The sequence below is a fragment of the Culex pipiens genome, chromosome 2 (genome assembly GCF_016801865.2).
Source record: "Culex pipiens pallens isolate TS chromosome 2, TS_CPP_V2, whole genome shotgun sequence".
Taxonomy (NCBI): Eukaryota; Metazoa; Arthropoda; class Insecta; order Diptera; family Culicidae; genus Culex; species Culex pipiens.
The window spans coordinates 163,168,522-163,187,156 of NC_068938.1; the positions used below are offsets into that span (position 1 = coordinate 163,168,522).

Sequence of the window (18,635 nt, forward strand, 5' to 3'; positions counted from 1 at the left end):
GCGAACTTGGATGATCATTTGTCAAATAGTTACCGTTATAATTAGGGTTTTTAAAAAGTTTGTAATGGTGATTTTTTTCTGAATGACTTTGAAAAACTTTTTGAGGATGTTTACTGAAATAGTTATCCTAAATCAAAAGGTTATTTTAAAGTTCAAATGGTTAACTTCAATACGCGATATTATATATCTGTTCGAAATATTGTAATGATTTTCTAATATGTTTCACCAAATTCAACCAGGTTTTGTTATTATTTTGAATAAAAATTGTGCCTCGGAGCGTAATCCCCATTTTGGCGCCCATCATGCAAAAAATAAAAATAAAGTGATGTTAACAATACGGGGTGCACTTTCTTGGAAAATCTTTTCAATCATTTGAAGAATCTCGAATTTGAATTTTGGTAGTCACGTAGCCACGTTGTTTGCACGAGCCCTATCCTTACTATCCGAAGAGATTTTCCACAAGCGGCACACAATCAAAAACCTGAATTATTTCCTGTCCTCCCTGCAACAACTTCCCTTCAATCGTGGTTGACCACCTTTATTCCCATCCAACCAACTAAAATCGAACCAGCATCGAAAGCCACACCAGGCAAACGATCCGCCGCTGTTCTCCAATTCTTCATATACAAAATACAAACCCAATACGAAGCCTAGTTTCCGAGCAGAAATTCACTAAAAGTTTTGTTTAACATATCTTTTTTTTAAACATGGACTTGCGACGACAGATTTGTTGTTGTTGTTTGTTCTGGTTGCGCCGGTTTCTCACAGATGAATCAGCTTGAGCCCAGTCACGAAATATTCTAGCTGCAGCTGGTTGCCAGAATCCTGCAAATTAGTAGAAAATTTCTGCTAGAATGCTGTTAGAATATCCACCTCTGTGAGAACTCTTCCAGAATCCTGCTAGAACCAGCCCGGGAGCATGTTGACAGCTCCCATACAAACTGAGCGTACCCCTTTTTGTGGGCCCAGTGGGCCTAAGATGGCGGCCTTCGATATTATCTAGCCAAACTTTTGAAAATGGCGAATAGTTTAATTAAATAAAGGGTTTGCCTTGTTTCAGCTTAAAACGACAAAATATGCAGTCTAGAATCATTTTCTTAAAAAACTTGTTTAGTGATACGCCACGTTCAAATATTAGTCTAGAACAGTTGAAGTGAGCGGGCCGCGAAAGCCGTTACGAAAAAAAAGTTTCCCGTGCAAATTTTGGGTTGCGTATTTATTGGGCGGACTCCGACGAGGCCCACTCGCCATCTGTCGGTGGATACGCGCAACTCACGAAAACTGTCATGTTAGGGGACGGCTGGCTAGAACGCCGTGACTGGGAGGGCGTTTGCGAAGAAGGAGAGAAATGTCAAAACTGGGCGATACACCCAAAATGTGAGTTGATCATTTTGAGGAATTGCCGGAGATTACATTTTATTTTGGTAGGTTTACACTGTAACTGAAAATCGCACATTGCTTATGCGTTTCGCACTTTTTCATACGATTTTTTCAGTTCTCGATTAAATTTTCAAAAGGCCCTATCTGCCTAGGAAACCCATGAGGGATAGGTTGTTTTGAAAATTTAATCTAGAGTTCAACTACGTTTACCAAAAAAAAATTTAATCGCAGTTGAACTGAATAATTAGTACACGGTCAGCTGGAGGTACTCAAAATCAAGTTCAAATCCAAAATGACACACGCTAACCAGGCGATCTCAATTTTGAGATGGATGTCGCAAACCGGCTAAAAGTGATACCACTCAACGTTGAGATGAGCAACTCGATCTCAATTTTGAGATCCAGAAGGCGATCTCAAAATTGAGATGGGTTGGGTAGGGGGAAAATCGCCGGGAATGCGGAAAACGGTTCCGGCGGGACTATTTTTGACGGAATATAATAGAATAAATGAAAATTTGTTTGATTGAAAAGTTTACTCTTTATTTTAGGCGTTTTTTTTTTTACAATTTTACATTGAAGAATTAGCAAGTCTACTGCCGTGAGGACGGCCCTCCGGAACGCGGGCCACTGCTGGGACGCGCACTAACCAGTGCCGGGAGGGTGACCTTCCGGAACGCGGATGAGTTGCCGAAACACGGGCTGGCTGAAAAGCACACATACCACTGCCGGGAGAACGAGCTGAAACGGTAGAGAAAAAAAACAGATAAAATTAAAAAAAATACGTTTGTGGTGGAGGAGCACCGGGAGCGCATGGAGAACCTACGGCATATCCGGTCAACGTGGTCGGAAGAATGTGTGCCGCGTTGGAGATCGGAGCATTCGCTGCTGGACTTGGAAAAGAGGTGTTGTTTTGGGCGTCTTCGTGTTGGAACTGCTTTGGTCCAGTTCCGCGTCCGATAACTCATTATCCTTGCTGAGCGCCCGCTTGATCTTGGTGAATTCCTCGATCATCAACGATGCCAGCGCCTTGGCCCCTCGGACGGTGTGCTTAACCTTGGATAGTGGTGCTTCGACTGGCTGGAGAGTGTCCCCGAACTGTCCGTTGCGCTTGAGTGTGAATCGGCGGCCGGTCTCGCCGAAGGCAGCTGGAACGGGCCAAGACTTCCCACGCTACCGTTGGAGGATTGCTTTGTCGGGTCAATTCTGGTCAGATCTTGGATGGACCCGGCCAAACCGGGCGCTGCCAGCTTGTTCTCGATCACCTTCTCCACCGACAAGAACTGCAACTCCGCTCCGTCGAACCATACGCTTACCTCGTACAGCGCATCCTCGGAAGTCAGTGCCTGGGTGAGGCCAAGCTTGTTGGCGGCGGTGGTTGTCGTTGTGGTCGAGGCTGCAGTGGTCGTCACATTTGCTGGCGTCTGCACGGCAGATTTATCGTCTAGCTCGGATCCTGACGTGGAGGAGATTCCGTTGAATTTGCGGCCATTGCTGGCGTACAGGTTGGTCTCCTCTGCTGTGTTCAGCGCCGAGGAAGCTGTAAGAGAATAATATTCATTAAATTACACTTCCCTGCAAGCCTGAGTTTTCCAGCACAGCTAACCGACGAGTACTTAAATTGTTGTGGTACTTTGTCACCAAATGAACAACAGTGCCGTTCCCTCCTCTAGCATCTGTTCCGGCTCCGGCTTCGACGTCGATTAGATGCACGCGTCTGACCGTGAATAAATAGGGGCCACGTCTTCCGGACTTCCCGCGCGCTTCACAAGATTCCTCCAAGTCTTGTCCAGACACCGCAAATTGATCCGGCCCTTAGCCACCCAGAAGGCACGCCCCGCTGCCGGATGAGCTGGCCCTAGGAGACCGCTCGGCAGATGCCGTATTCCTCCAGCTGGCCGATGTTCGATCAGCGTTACCGGGAGCTGCACTCCGTCACAGATATAACCAAAAAAAAAAAACAAGAAGATGGTCCACTTTTTAGTTTTCCCCGCTTTGTCACCGGAGAAGATCGTTACGGAAAGAGAACCGTAGATGAGGAGGATAGGTCGGACAGAGAACCTGTTAAGTTCATTGTCCACTCGAACCACCCTTTCCCTTTCATCCACGGTTCTCTTCCCGATTTGATCTTCCCGGGAACTTTTTTGTTGTTCGCTCGTTTGCACTACTCAGCTGTCAAAACAGAAATGAAAATTTTGCTAAGTCCAAACATTTCGTCACTACAAGAATGCCAAAAAACAGCTAAGTGTCATCGCAAAATTGAGTTCACATTCTCCAAATCAAAATTGCGAATGTAAACAAAACAAACTGATCGCAAAAATTGAGTTGACTGAAGCGAACTACTTTTTGCGACGTTCATCTCAAAAATTGCGATCGCCTGGTAAGCGTGCACTGTCAACTTGGTGTTGCATTTGGTGCAACGTTCGTTGGAGGAGGAATGTTTGTTTTGATTTTTTTATTTTCCCTGTGCCGTCAAAGTTTTTTTTGATATGATTTTTTTCGTTGAGCACGCGGCGGCCGCAGCAGCAGCATCGGCTGGCAGCAACAAAACTGATGGGCATGACGTCGGCCATCAGTTTGGCGGAACCGAAGACGGAAGACCACACCAAGACGGTGGAGCTGCAGAAGGCGCTCGAGCCGTACAACGTTTTTGAGGACGAGTCCAAGCTGAACCACCGGATGGAGATTCTGTCCAAGCTGAACACGCTGGTCAAGCAGTGGGTGCGCAATGTGTCCATCTCGAAGAACATGCCGGAAGTGCTGGCCGAGAAGCTCGGCGGGAAGATCTACACTTTTGGGTCGTACCGGGTGGGCGGTAACCACAAGGGGGCGAATATTGACGCGCTGTGCGTGGCGCCGCGCAACATCGAACGGCAGGACTACTTTGGGTCGTTCTTCGAGCTGCTGAAGAAACAGCCCGAGGTGACAGTACCGCGCCGTCGAGGAGGCGCTTGTGCCGGTCGTCAAGATGAACTTAGACGGCATCAAGATTGATGCGCTGAAGGAGATTCCGGACAACTTCGACCTGCGCGAAGATATGCTGCTGAAGAATCTGGACCCAAGTTGGTGCGCAGTCTGAACGGGTGCCGCGCCACCGACGAGATCCTGCGGCCGGTGCCCAACATTGACAACTTTCGGCTGGCGTTGCGTTCGATCAAGCTGTGGGCGAAGAGTAAGTTGAGCTTTGGTTGGTATCTTTTAGGGTTTTTGTTAATATTAGGGTTTTCTTCTTTTCACTGTTTTTTTTTGTTCTCTTTGGGTTACTTTGGAGGTGTGTCGTGGGCTATGCTGGTGTCCAGGACGTGTCAGCTCCCGAATGTCGTCGCGGCCACGCAAGTGCACAAGTTCTGTCGAATCACAAGTTCTGTTCGATCATCACGCCGGCAAACCCGCAACAAAACTCGACCTTCCACGTGTCTAGCTCGACGCGGAAGGTCATGCTGAACGAGTTCAACCGCGGCATGCAGATCACGGACGAATTCATGCTCGGCAAGGCTAGGACAAGCTGTTTGAGGCGCCGAGCTTCTTCTTCAAGTATCGCTACTTTATCGTACTGCTCGTGACCTCGAACAACACCGACGACCACCTCGAGTGGTGCGGACTGGTCGAGTCCAAGATCCGCTACCTAATCCAGAACCTGGAGCGAATCCTGCACATCAACCTGGCCCACGTCAACCCGAAGTGCTTCGAGCAGCAGGAGTAAAACCAAAAGGACGACGGCGGCGAGGGCGCAGACAACACTCTGCTCGCTCTGGTTCATGGGGTCAGAGCGGCCAGAGAACCTGAACGTGGACCTGACCGAAAGCATCCAGAACTTTAACGATGCCGTGCACAAACATGCGGTGCGTTGAGCGATTCTACAGCCAAAAAAAAACGCGTCTCTAACCGAGTTGTTTTCTTTCAGGTGCACATCAAGGTCCTCGAGACGACACGCGACGGCATGAAGATCGAGGCGCGGCACGTCCGGCGGAAGCAGCTCAACCGGTACCTCGACCCGAACCTGCTCAAGCGGGAGCGCAAAACCCAGCGACTCCTTCGCCGTCGCAAATGCGCAAACGACCTGCTCAGAAGAAACTAGAAACTAGAGCGAAATTCGACGGGTTTTGATTCGCGGTGTTTCGGTGAGTGATCGTATCACTATGGCAGCGTTGGATTTTTTGGCCGCCGTGGAGCTAGCAGTTTTGCTCCACAGTGTTAACACATTATGGCCAGAACAAAACAGTGTTTCTAGACTGGTTGGGCGAAATCACTGGTGTCGTGGCACCTGTGCCAATGTCGATTTCGACTCTCCGCTAGGTCAGCGACGAATGTCTCGAGTGTGACGAGCGGAAGTTATTAAATTCTTTTGGACCGCTCTCTACCATCGCACGTCGATCTTCACAGTATCAGGTCAGTTAGATTGACCAGCGGAATTACGGTTCCGTGCTCTAGCATCAACGGAATCGGTGATGTGGAGGTGTAGTGGGATATTTTAAACAAATAGTGCGTTTTGTCCCGGCGAAATTAAGTTTCAGATCCTCTGCGAAAGTTATTCATTGTTTCGCATAATCTACACCAACCATCAAAGGAAACACAATCTTCAAAAAAGTTAGGGCTTGCTTTCTTTTGAATGCAGAATCTCTTTTTGCATTAAATTTCTAAATCAATTTATCAATAATTTATATTCAACGCAAAATAATATTTGCCTTGCGCATTCTCTCTTTTCTCTTCTCTCGCTACGCTTCGTTACCTGCTCTCGCGCAGGCAAGCGCTTAGCGCAGGCAAAAACAGTCTGAAGTGAAACGTTTGTGCGGCTGGTCGTTGTTTACGTTTTGTGCGCAGGTATAATTTTCAAACAAATCATTTAATTTACCAGATACTTTGTTTATATTTTTCTTGTTGATCATTTCAGCGCCGTGGAGAACTTGATAAAAACGGAACAGCTGGTGCTGGAGAACTCGATCGGTGATCAAAAGAGATTTTGCCGCCGGCCGACAATATTGTTCCGCCGAGGATGCGACCAAGCGAACAAACGATTGGCATCAATCAATCTGCATAATCAGATAAGTACATATGATATTTTGAATATTATATTCAACTTGATACTTTGTGATTTTTTTCTTCTTACTTTTTCAGGTTTGGACGATTTTGGCAGTATGATCAACTAAACAGAATCAACATTCAACTAGAATTTAAGCCGCTAAAGTTCAAATATTATTGCTGTGAACCATCCGTCAAAAAGTGAACAATTCTGTAAAAAATAGGTAGGTAAAAAATGTAAGAAAAACTTTCAAAAACTATTTCAAAACTATTTCTCAAAATGTGTAAATTTGTATGATAAACTTTAATTTAACATTTGAAAACTATTTCTGAAATAGTGAAACTGGGAAAAAAAGTAGGATAAACCTTAAATAACCATATGAAAACTATTTCCAAAATAGTAGCGCTAGGTAAAAATAGCAAGAAAAACCCTAAAATACCATTTACACACCATTTCTGAAATAGTAGTCGCAAGGTTAAAAATTGTAAGAAAAACCTTAAAATACTTTTTCAAAACCATTTCTCAAACATTAATAACCGAGAGAAAAAGGTCGCTTTTTCCCGAAAATTTACTTTATTTTTACCATTACACAAATGGTAATTTGACGAAACGTTGTTCGGGGATTTTTAAGGTTACCGTTGCTAACCACCCTCAATTCAGATGGTCGAACTTTATGAAAAATGGTAGAGTACCATTTCCGATATGGTATTTTTAAGGTTTTCCTACCATTTTTCAAATAGTGGTTACGATTTCTGAAATGGTGAGAAAACCATTTAACACAAAGTTTTTTTAATGTTCTCGTTTATGCGGGAAATTACATCCAGTTTGGTTAGACTTACTGTGTTGGTGTGTGAGTATTTTCCGGTTGGTTGCACCACTTGAGATGCATGTTTTATTGGATGGAATACCTTGAAGTACAAACAGTTGTGGTGACACCGAGAACAAGTTTTCTTTGTGTAGTTATTTGGTTGGAAAATGGGTCACTTTCTTGTGGTAAAATATAAACGTAATGTGTTTAAATTGACACCTTGAACTTAACTAATTAACTGTCTCTTCTTATCAATTGCAAACATTCGAATGTCACTTGAACTGGAACAAATGCGCGCAAATGGTGCTTATCAATTTCAATTTCGTAATTTCCTGTCTTGTAAGTTTACTCCAGGACAGAACAGTTCCAGCAAAAACTGTCAGTGGCAGTGATACAAAACATCTGGTTCCATTACACTCCGGTTACACTCAGGTGCAAAGTTTAAACTTAAAATTACCAGGCATTAAATTAATATTGATCAAAATTTTATTGTTATTAGAATCTAGTTTGTGAAGTATCTTCAACTGTTCTTAAGAACAACATAAATTTTTATTTAAAAAAAAATGTATAACTGACTACATTTGGCAAATCGACAATCGTAACAAAACACAACCCAGCCGGTATTTACCGGTTTACCTTCCTGTGTCAACCACGTTCACTGTATCACAGCAGTTTCACCTGACTTTGAAGTTCGAGGTTTTGTTTGCACCTCACCTCGCTTCGGGTGTCGGTCGGTGCAGCAGTTGTTGTTGATTCAACAAGGTGAACCGACGTGGAGGTGAACTTTGTTTACCCCACTTTCCTTGTCCCCTCGGCTGGCAGGTGGAAATGTTTACTTTCGAAGTAATTACACCGTGTTTGGTTGTTTGCATTTGAGTGCCTCAAATCGCAGTGAAACTTGTTTTGGATTACTGATTGAATACATTTTTGAATTCCATTTTGCAAATGCTTACCTTTTCTGTCATTCTGAAGTGAAGAAAAGGATTACTTATCATACTCAGAAATAATCGTGCTGAAAAGTTCATTATAGCACTCGTTTGAGTGTCGAAAATGTCATTTTTGCAATTCCGTCGTGAAACAACTTCCTTTTCCTGTCATTCTTGAACGATGATACAGCCTACTTTTCTGTACCAAAAATCACAGAATCGAATAGTAACCCTTTTCAAAACAAATGCTGAAAAGTTCTACTTCTCAGCACTGAAATGGATGCTGAAAAGTTGAACTTTTCAGCACTTGGTAGGAAAAGTTATACATTCAACATTTTTGTTTATTTAAACGATTCAATTACTCAATGCATGGACATTTGTCCTATAATTCTATTCAAAGAGTTCGGTGAACCTCGTTGGATAAATGTACGACTCGTGCTGAAAAAATCCTCTTTTTGCACCTTGTTGCATAAACTACATTTTTTTTCAGTGCAGTGTTTTTAAGATTTTTACAGCACTGGTCGTATCCATCTAACTCGGTAGAGCTTCGTTAGATTAATGTGAAAATTTTTATAATTCTTCTAATATCATTATGCTTTACAAAGAGGTGACTCTCAACAAAACTGAAAAGAGATCAGTTTGTGTCGTTATTCATTCTAGTGTTAAATTCCACTTCATATTTTTAATTAGTTGCAAAATGCACTTTTCAAACCCCAACCACGTCTCATTTCGGGGTGAAATTTTCGCGCGAAACCGCCATCACCAGAAGCGCTCCTTTTCATTTCCTTGTTGATCGTTAATTATGAATTGCATTTTCCCACCCTCGATTCCCATCTTCACTTCTCAATGCGGTGGGGAAGTTGTTGTTTGTAGCGCGTGAAAATGGCATAGTTTGCATTTAATTTGATTGCAAACTATCATCAAGTGCATCTCCGCGAGTTTCGGTTCGTGGTCCGTTTGAAAAGGCGCCGTAATTGGTGACCGAAGAGATGGAGGGGGGGGGGGAGGAGCTGTTTGCTATTATATCAAACAGCAAAACTTGTGAGTGGGTAGTGTAATTAGAGTTGGGCATCTTGTTTTCCGCGAAGAAGTCGGAATCGAAAAGCTGTTTGAGGACACTTGACAAACGTTGTGGTGAATTTTAATTGATGGTCCAGTTTATTCCGAGCAAAGTTTTGCACTTTCAAACACTTAAAATTGCAATTATTTTAAATATTTTTTATATTCAGTTTAAGATTAAGCAATTTATTCTATTAAATATATCATTACAATTAAATGCAAGTTACAGTCGGCTTTCTTGGTGTCGAAATCATCGAGGGAAAGAAGCATCAGTAAACAGAACGACACAAAATGATGAATCATTTGAAAATATATGCTTCCTGATACCCAGCAATGGAAGAAAATCATGGCAGCGTTTGAAAATATTGAAAATCGGAGAGTACTTTGGAGCAAATGAAAACCAAAGGAACATCGAGGCAGCAATTCATCGAGCTAGGAAGATTTTGACACAAGAAGAGCATCGAAGTATTTGTCAATTCAATCCTCTATTGCCCAAATTTTTTTTCGATTTTTTTTTATTTTTCCCGTGTTCAGGAGGTCATTTTAAGCAACTTTTGTTCTACGAAAAACTTTACTTCTCTTGTTTTATGTTTTTCTTGTTTCGTTTTTAGTATTTTAATTTGCATTTATCTTGTTAAGTTTATGTTTGTTTTTGGTAGTATTTTGCCTATTCTACCACCTCCTATCATTACATTTTGCCTATCTAATTTTTTGATGTTTGTACAGTCACTTTTTCAATTTTTTGCTTTTTTTTTCACCATTTCTGCTATAAAATAGCACCATTATCATTTAAGTTGTAAAAAAAAAGCGTAGAGGCATAGTCTGGCACACTGAAAAAAATACTGCATACTTCTTTTTACTTAAAATAAAGGAAATGTTAGTAAAAAACACAGCCAAAGTTGACCCCTAAAAAAATAACATTTTTAAAAACATTGGCAAAGTCACATAAAACAAGTAAAACTTCCATCCCATAAATTTTCTAAAATTTTAAAAGTTCTTCTTTCCAATGCGTTTTAACGATCAAAAATTGGTTGAAAAATCATTTTTTGGCGATTTTTAAATCGAAGTCCGTCTAAAGGCGGGGTTGGGATGTAAAGGGTTAAAGTGACTGATAAAACCATCAATAGGATAAAACCATCAACTGCTTCATTGAGTCCTACCAAAGAGACGACCATTTTGTTTGTTGTTTGTTGTTTGTTGTTTGTTGTTTGTTGTTTGTTGTTTGTTGTTTGTTGTTTGTTGTTTGTTGTTTGTTGTTTGTTGTTTGTTGTTTGTTGTTTGTTGTTTGTTGTTTGTTGTTTGTTGTTTGTTGTTTGTTGTTTGTTGTTTGTTGTTTGTTGTTTGTTGTTTGTTGTTTGTTGTTTGTTGTTTGTTGTTGTTGTTTGTTGTTTGTTGTTTGTTGTTTGTTGTTTGTTGTTTGTTGTTTGTTGTTTGTTGTTTGTTGTTTGTTGTTTGTTGTTTGTTGTTTGTTGTTTGTGTTTGTTGTTTGTTGTTTGTTGTTTGTTGTTTGTTGTTGTTGTTTGTTGTTTGTTGTTTGTTGTTTGTTGTTTGTTGTTTGTTGTTTGTTGTTTGTTGTTTGTTGTTTGTTGTTTGTTGTTTGTTGTTTGTTGTTTGTTGTTTGTTGTTTGTTGTTTGTTGTTTGTTGTTTGTTGTTTGTTGTTTGTTGTTTGTTGTTTGTTGTTTGTTTTTTGTTGTTTGTTGTTTGTTGTTTGTTGTTTGTTGTTTGTTGTTTGTTGTTTGTTGTTTGTTGTTTGTTGTTTGTTGTTTGTTGTTTGTTGTTTGTTGTTTGTTGTTTGTTGTTTGTTGTTTGTTGTTTGTTGTTTGTTGTTTGTTGTTTGTTGTTTGTTGTTTGTTGTTTGTTGTTTGTTGTTTGTTGTTTGTTGTTTGTTGTTTGTTTGTTGTTGTTTGTTGTTTGTTGTTTGTTGTTTGTTGTTTGTTGTTTGTTGTTTGTTGTTTGTTGTTTGTTGTTTGTTGTTTGTTGTTTGTTGTTTGTTGTTTGTTGTTTGTTGTTTGTTGTTTGTTGTTTGTTGTTTGTTGTTTGTTGTTTGTTGTTTGTTGCTTGTTGTTTGCTTTTTTTCAATTTGGAATAAATTAAACGTGTTCAGGGAACTCAAATATTTCATACCTTGAGGAAACTGAAAAGTTTACTGGCATCAACTTCAAAAATGTAGAGTTGATACAACTAAATGCCGTACCATTGATGTGTAAAACAAACCAAACTTATTCAGACTAAGTAAATAACTTTCCGCAAGCAAACCATAGAAAAACATAACCAAAATCCAACTCTAATCTAACTAATTCCAACTTGTGACGTAAAATTTGCAGCCCCAAAAAACGACATAGCTCAACTGTGATGATATGTCGGTGCCCGAGGGGTAATTATCGCACTACCAGCATAAACTGACCGTACACATTTATAGTACCAGTCACCGTCATAGACTCCAACAAACGTTAGAAATTCACGTGCATGTGAACCGAGTGTGAGTGTGCGTGCGTACGTCAAAGTCTTTGTTTTTAAGTACGCTCGTTCATCCCCACTCACTGGGGTCTAATTTGGTTCACAAATTTTCGGTTATAATTCACCCCATAAAACCGAGGACCCGGAGTTGCAAAACTGCAACGAAACCTTGTCCGATTGCCCGGGTTATAAAATTAGAGGTTTTTTGGGGGAAATTTGAGATGTAAAGAGGGAATGGTCCTATTTCCGACCTACATGGTTCTATTTTGAACTCAATTGGAATGTTTTCAGTACCTATGCCAATTATTCCTAGTGTTGGCTGTATTAAAAATTTTGAAATAAAAGAACCATAGACCGAAAATAGGTTCATTGCCCAAATTTGGCACACTTGCAACTGAAACTGGGTTTACAACCATCTAATGACTATTTGGAGGTTAACTAAAGTCGATGTTTTTGGAGCAGTTTATTTCTAAAACTTTTCATCCAACTTTCAGTGCAAACTAAACCATTATTTGCATGGGGGAAGCCAAAAAACGCTGCACTTTCATCACTGCGTGCAACTGGATATTTCCATGAAAAACCCATAATCTCGAGCACAGCCGCACTCACATATCCCATCACTCATCAGGGCAAGGTCGACTAAACTCACCCCTATATCAAACTCCGGTCCGTCCGTTCATCAATCAAGCTACGACGACGGAGAAGGGGGGCGATGCACTGTTCGGTCCAGGCTTTAGGCTCAGCACTTTGCATAGGGCACAGCTGTTTTTCCTCCTGGCCGACATTGAAAAAGGCCTCTCTCATCGACAGTTTTGAAGCGCCGCGAAACGATTTACATTTTAATTACACATAAAACGCGTGTGCGCCTTCCTTCTCCCAAAAATGTTATTTATTATCGACACTGGGACTGAGTTATGGGACGCCGTGGGTTGGAGCTGCTTTGGTCTCTATGGATTTAAACTATTTGAATCATTGAAATTTTACAACATGGTGCGCAAGATACAAAGTAAAAAAGTTGAATTTTGGAAGGTTCAATATTACCTCTTCTTTAAGTAATTGTTTTTTATGTACATGAAAAGATCACGGTGGGATTCGATCCCCTGTCCTCCTTGCAACCAAAAATGAGTAATTCTCCACGAAATCGGCCGGTTTCGACCATTTTTATTAAATGTATTTTTCGATTTGGCTCAAACTTTGCAGCTGTCCGTACCAAAAATGGCACGAAAATATTCGAAAATCTGTAACTTTTGAAGGAATTTTCTGATCAATTTGATGTCTTCAACAGAGTTGTAGGATTAATAAGGACTGTTCGGAAAAATTAAATACACGAAAAAAAAAACTTGCCTACTTTTTTATATTTTTTTCACAAACAATCAATTATTGTATTTTGATTTTTGAGATTTTTTTATACAACTCAACCTACAACTCAACCCACAACTTTTGAGCCATAGAGAAGTATGGTCAAAAATTATGCCGCCGAGATAAATATGAATCTTTGAAAAAAAAAATTCTTGGAAAAAATCATAATTTCATAAATACAAATTTTTGCAATTCCGTCGTGAAACTACTTACTTTTCCTGTCATTCTTGAACGACGAAATAGCCTACTTTTCTTCCAAAAATAACAGAATCGAATAGCAACACTTTACAAAATAAATGCTGAAAAGTTCTACTTTTCAGCACTGAAATGGGTGCTGAAAAGTTGAACTTTTCAGCCCTTGTTTCGAAAAGTAACACTTTTCAACATTTTTTTAATTTAAACGATTTATTGACAAAATTCATGAAAATTTGACTTAAAATTTCACTCAATGGGTGTTTTTCGGATTTGCAAAAAATGTTGTATGGAACTCGTTGCAAAACTTGATTTTTTCAGCACTCTTCGTATTTATCCAACTCGGTGAACCTCGTTGGATAAATGTACGATTCGTGCTGAAAAAATCCTCTTTTTGCAACTTGTTGCATAAACTACTATTTTGACGTCATTTTTTATGTAAATTTGAATTGGCAATCGAAAAGTACTTTACAGTATTCAAAACATAGCCACCTAAAGTTTGATTTCAGTGAAATATTTGCCGATTATCGATTTTTTTAAATATCTTAAGAAATTTCAACATTGTTTGTGATAGGTGACAGAGCACTCCAATCATCTTCACCACAACAACCTGATTTTGACTTTCTACTTTCGTTCGTTTCACACACACACACACGAATAAGTGCTACGCAAAGTCACTCACACATTCATTAACTTTCCTCTAGAATAGAGGAGAAAAGCAACTCGCGACAAAACTTTGAGGCTAGGAATTTTGACAGGTATGATTTTCATAAAGTATTCGTCTCCTTTTCTCTCCCACAGAAAACTGGGGACAATGTAGCTGTCAAACAAGGCCAAAATGTTAAAGTCACTCACAAAATGAACTTTGAGTGACTTCCGTCACCACGCAGATAGAGAGATACGAAATACAAGAGAAAGAGAAAGAGCACGTTGTCTCGTTCGAGCGGCTGCTTGAGAGTTGCACATGTTCCGTTAGTTTCGTCTTTGTGTTTACGTTATAGAGGAGAAAATCGTGACGTCAGAAATGAACTCAAATCACTCAAAGTTCATTTTGTGAGTGACTTTAACATTTTGGCCTAGTTTGACAGCTACATTGTCCCTAGTTTTCTGTGGGAGAGAAAAGGAAGCGAATACTTTATGAAAATCATACCTGTCAAATATAGAACAGCAACTTCAATGGTCCAAATGAGTGTGAGGATTAATTATTGGCTTAACTGCCTTAAAAAATCATACAACTCTAAGAAAATATACAAATTCTAATTTTATTATATTAATATATATGTCTTTGAAATCTTACCAAGTAAAACAAAATAACATTCGTTTTTTTTTTGTTGTGAAGTATTATCTTTTAAATCAAAGTGTTTGGAAATTGAGTAAGATCCATGCCCCACAACAAAAAATGCATTTAAATTTGACTTAGTGATCGATTCGAGGGAATATGCTTCTGAATAACAATGACAGATAAAGTTGAAATGACAACTTTATCTGTCATTGTTATGTTGTTAACATGGTATTCAAGCTAATAAATGACTTAGCTTAAAAGAATTTTCATAGTGCAAAAAGTGGTTTAAATTAAACAATACATGTTTTTCATAATTAACTCTCTTACACCCCTGTTAGCTCCAATGCTTCAAACTGTAATTTTTTGAATACTATTAAACAAATTCTTCTTGCATAACCCTCTTTGAAAAAATATCAATTAAATATTCATCCAATTTGGCGATGGTAAATAAAACAAACGTTTAAAATTATCTCAATTTTAATCATGGCCAGAAGGGGTTAATATCTTATTTTCAAATGATATAACACATTTAAAAAAAAATGGTTGCCAAAAATAAAAAAGATTATTTTCATTGCATAATAGCGTTATTTTTGTTGCCCAACAAATAAGTAAGATCTTTTCCTAGATGTGAATGCTTCAGAAATAAATATTATCAAACCTTGTCATGCAATTTACAGGCAAACTGATTAGTTCAATATGAACAGTCGATTGAAATGAATAAAGTCAAATGTGCCAAAAAATTAGGAAAATGTGTATTTGCGCTTCAAATTCGGGAATTCCTGGGAAATTTATAAATTTCCCGGGAAACGGGAAATATTTTTAGAACGAGAAATCCCGGGAATTTTTTCCCGGGACGGGAAATTGGACGCTCTAATTTACCGGCCGTCGCCAAGCAATGACGATTGCAAAAAACTTCACCAAATTTTTATTTTGTGCACCGTTTTGGAATTATAGTCACTTTTAGGTTAATGTTTTCGAAAATTCAATCATTTTTCGTTTTTTTCGAATACTTTACAAAAAGCTTAAAAAAAATGGCATGCAATTTTCCCTCTGAGATTTTTAAAATCTGACAATTAGTTTCAGAAATACAACATCAGAATTCAAATTTATGAATTTGATTTTAAATCTTGAAATTAATTTTTGTAGGGTGGCTAAATTCGAAAACGATGTACCATTGAAAAAAAATGGAGTACTTATCAACTGCTCTAACATACAAATATCAGTACCATTTTTTTTTACATGGCTTAAAATTTTTCATCTAAAATTTCGAAAATAAAATAGTTTATGATTCGCGAATACAACTTGTTGTGTTAACATTTTAATTTCAAAAAGTGTATTAAGAGCGAGTCCACGAACAGGGCATACCCCTTTGTATGAGACGGCGTTTGGACCTCACCAATCTACCTGAAATTTTCAGAGGTTGTTTGTACATATAAAACTAGCATCTGGCCAAAATATGAGCACTCGAGGTCTACGGGAAGTGGGGCAAATCGGGACACAAAGTTTAAAGGTTTAAAAACGTCAAAAATCTTAAAAAGGCTATAACTTAGGCAAAATTCAATTTAATGTCAAAATTCAAAATGCATCTGAAAGGTCTTAAAAAATGCAACAAAATGCAGGGTAGAGCGTCCCAATTGGTTAAATCTAAAGGGAGTTATTGGCATTTTAGTGAAAAAATAGCATAATTTTCAAACTCAAATAAAAAAATGTTCCATCCAGATATCAACTAGGTTCGACCTGCAGTTTGTAGGGGACATCTGGGACTACCATCTTAGACTAAGAACGCTTTGGGTAAGGCAGTTTAACATATTAAATAGACACTTTTACTTTTAGTGAATTTTTTTGTTGTAAATTTTTGCTCGGGGGACCCCTTAAATCAAATTTTCCGGTGAAAATTTTGTCATATTCGTGTTCCTGAGACAATTTCACAATAGAAACATGCATGATTATTTTTATTTTCACCCTTTTAAACCCTTTAAAAAATTAAAGTTTAAAAAATTATGAAGCTGCTTTTTTCTGGTGTCATCTAGTATCCTTGGATACGAGCTTGATTTTCAATAAATGTGAATCGAAGATTTTTTTTTAACTTTTATTTTTTAAAGGGTTAAAATGGATCAAAATAAACATTTTTATGCATGTTTCTATTGTGAAATTGTCTCAGGAACACGAATATGATAAAATTATCACCAGAAAATGGGATCTAAGGGGTCCCCCGAGCAAAAATTTACAACCAAAAAACTCACTAAAAGTAAAAGTGTCTATTTAATATGTTAAACTGCCTTACCCAAAGCGTTCTCAGTCTCAGATGGTAGTCCCAGATGTCCCCTACAAGCTGTAGGTCGAACCGAGTTGATATCTGGATGGAACACTTTTTTATTTGAGTTTGAAAATTATGCTATTTTTTTCACTAAAATGCCAATAACTCCCTTTAGATTTAACCAATCGGGATGCTCTACCCTGCATTTTGTTGCATTTTTTGAGCCCTTTCAAATGCATTTAGAATTTTGAAATTTAATTCAATTTTGCCTTAGTTATAGCCTTTTTAAGATTTTTGACGTTTTTGAACCTTTAAACTTTGTGTCCCGATTTGCCCCACTTCCCGTTGACCTAGAGTGCTCATATTTTGGCCAGAAGCTAGTTTTATATGTACAAACAACCCCTGAAAATTTCAGGCAGATTGGTGAGGTCGATGCGAGATGGGTATGCTTTGCTCGTGGACTCGCTCTTAAACTGTAAGAAGTTTAATCAAGAAACATGATAATCAATCTGATTCAAGGTTAAAATCCTTCGGAAGTACAAAGTTCACGTACGCGACAGCATTATAGCACAGTCATTCAACAAATTGACAACAGTTTGAAGATCGCCCAATGAAAAAAAAATGTGTCTGAACATAGTGATTTACTGAATCATTTTATAATCGTGAATTAGGCCTGTCATATTAATTTAGTCCAGCCTTCTTTTGCGAGACAGGCCTAATTCGCAATTTGAATCCTTCTTTGTTCACAGAACTCATGTTTGTTTACATTCAAAAGATAACAGTTTTCCGAATTGTGAATTTTAGGGGACGATGTTTAACTGTAGAAGTTTTACATGAATAGTTAAAATTTGTAAATCTAAAGATCTTGTGTGAAGCTTTCTCGTAAATGATTTAGTGAATCACTATGTTAAGAAACATTTTTTTACAAAACAATAACTTCAAACAATGAACCACACAGCAAAAATAAATGAATTTTGGAATGTTGAAAATTTGGTAGGTTGAATATTACCTCTTTTTTGTAATATTTACATGAAAAATGAGTAAAAATGTGAACCTGATGAAAGTACATAATTTTTTTGATGTAAGATTACACTTTTTTTTGTAACAAAATCTGTCACCATTTCCTGATGAATAGTACCATCATTTTTTTTTTGTGCGATGAACCTCAACCTTAATTGTGGTTTTTTTTTAATGTCTGAACTTATTTTCAAAGAAATTTTCAGTTATATTGAAAGTGTTACATAATAATGGACTTATTCCGCTATCTACAAATAACGTTGCATTCTCAATATCGGGGCTTAGAGGCATTTTTTCTAGAAAATGAAATATTTCTTTACTGAGTATATATGTATTTTCAAAATCTTGTATTGAAGGTTCAATTGCAAACTATTAAATGATGGTTCAATGATAAAGTTTTCTGCAAAAAATGATTGTAAACACGAAATTCTTCAGAAAAGTTTGGTAGAATCGTCCCCATCTTACGGTTCAACGTCAATAGTTCCGTTCCGCAGTTCCACCGGAAAACAAAGCAGTGGCTCCCAAAAAATGGCAGCTCTGTGACACGATGTGACAGCAGTTTATCAGTCGAAAACAGACGGGGCTGGCGGCAGCCTAGAGCGCCCTCCACCACGCTGTATAAATAATGTAATAGAACGCTCGGGTAGGTTCAGTTGGCGCTCAGGTGGATCGAGTGGTAAAAGTGTTAATCAATTTCCCCCCCAAAAAATAACCTTGGTTTCGGCGGTGCACGTTGGAAAAGTGCAGCATGTTTTTCAAGCGACAGCTGGTGCAAGAAGAAAACTTTATTTTCGAAAAACTTTGCGAACTGTTGTTGATAACGTCAAGTTGAAGCTTCTTCCTGTCCGATCTGTGAACGTGAGTCGAGCAAAAAGGAACAA

General features: G+C 38.7%; 1 pseudogene; it reads left to right on the forward strand.

Moving 5' to 3' along the window:
• The first annotated feature begins 2,985 nt into the window (after window positions 1-2,985).
• Window positions 2,986-7,179, forward strand: LOC120416732 (poly(A) polymerase gamma-like; annotated as a pseudogene).
• The last annotated feature ends 11,456 nt before the right edge of the window (window positions 7,180-18,635 follow it).